The following is a 1,651-nucleotide window of genomic DNA, read 5'->3' as shown; positions in this document are numbered from 1 at the left end:
AGCACCAAATAGGCATCTCAGGCCCAAATTTGGCGACTCTGACCGTGGGTGAGTCAGTCAGTCGGAGGCACTCGGAATTCCTAATTCGCCGTCCAGCTCGTAGATTCGGGACAGTGGTCAGGGTGACTCTCAGTGGCTTCAAATGGCTCCCATTATTCAGCCAGACTCGTACAGCGAATAAAATAGAAAAAGTTTGTGATTCATTTTCTCAACAGATAGGCCATCAATGTGAAGGCGGCAGACAAGCCCACTTGATTCGGCTCGGTTTATTATCAGGATGATTGAAGATTACAGGTAAATCATAATGACAATGTTCACTGGCTGACATCAGAAGAAAGTAAACTCTGACCTGACTGGCATGGGTCCGCCGGTTGACCATGCCGTAATTCCGATCCTACCAACTTCACGTGCAACAAAAAAACCTGCCCTCGCACCATTCCCACACTGCTCTTCAACACTTATTTCCATATGCCATATTCAAAGAGGGTATGTTCAAGAATGAAATAATTTGAGCAGATAAAGAAAGCAAGTTTGGGCCACGCTGACGTGAATGGAATTCTTTCCGTCAGATCAAGGAAACAGAGGTAGGACGGAAATGTGGTAAGGAGTCGTTACAGTCGTTGGTTCTCGACAGCCCCTGTGACGTCATTTGGCGCCTCAAAGAGGGGAAAGTGCGTCAAAAAATTAAAAGTAGGCCTATGACTCTTGAATGAGTCACTTTTTTTGAAACTTTTATAAGACTTAAACTATTTGCTAATGTTAGGGCACCAAGCTACGCAATCTAAAGATATGTTTAGCGTTAAAACTTCGTGTCTGCAGGAGGGGAATGAACAAAATCAACTTGAATGATGATTGTTTTGGGGCCAATAAGTACTCAATCTTGTATCAATGGTCCAGACAAACGAAAGACCATCACTCTAACAAAACCACTGAAACAATTATCCGCTCATTTTTCAAATGTAAATGAGAGAGTGCCATTATTAATACATGTTATTATTAACTTATACTGAAGACTTTTTATAGTTTTACAGCTCCCAATGGCCTTTGTTTTTGTATTAATATTGAAATTCAATGAGATAATCATTATTGAGTCAAAAGCGTCTTAGCATGAGTTTTTGAGTGTGTTAAATAATATTAGAAATCACTTTTCCTACAATGACCCATCATGCCATAGCAAAAAAACTGATTGCTTTTTGAGGCAAGTACTGAAGTACTTTTCCCTCAAAACAACACATTTAAAAGAAAATGTAAATTTATACTCATATTTGAGGATCAAATCATTCTTTCCGCAGTTCTACTTCGATACAAAACCCACACCATACTGTATCACTAAATCTTTTGACTTGTTCAAACATGTCCTTCTCCAAGATACTACAACCATTTAGCCCATGTAGCCTCTTTCAATACATTTTTGTGGACTTGTTAACGGCTATTGGAATTGTTAACTCTGGGAGCATGATACTCCCAGACCATGGTCTGGTCTATGGGAAAATCCGCTACTGCTCGGCAATCTATCTACATGTGCGTTTCACCGAACATGACCCACTCAACACCTCTCAAAATCGACTCCAGATTGCTCTTAATGATGTAATGCGCTTCTTATCAGGAAAAACAAGACACGACCATATTAGAATCGAGCAACTCTTCTCCG

Source organism: Tigriopus californicus, chromosome 4 (genome assembly GCF_007210705.1).
Source record: "Tigriopus californicus strain San Diego chromosome 4, Tcal_SD_v2.1, whole genome shotgun sequence".
Taxonomy (NCBI): domain Eukaryota; kingdom Metazoa; phylum Arthropoda; class Copepoda; order Harpacticoida; family Harpacticidae; genus Tigriopus; species Tigriopus californicus.
Note: the sequence above shows the minus strand (reverse complement) of the source record.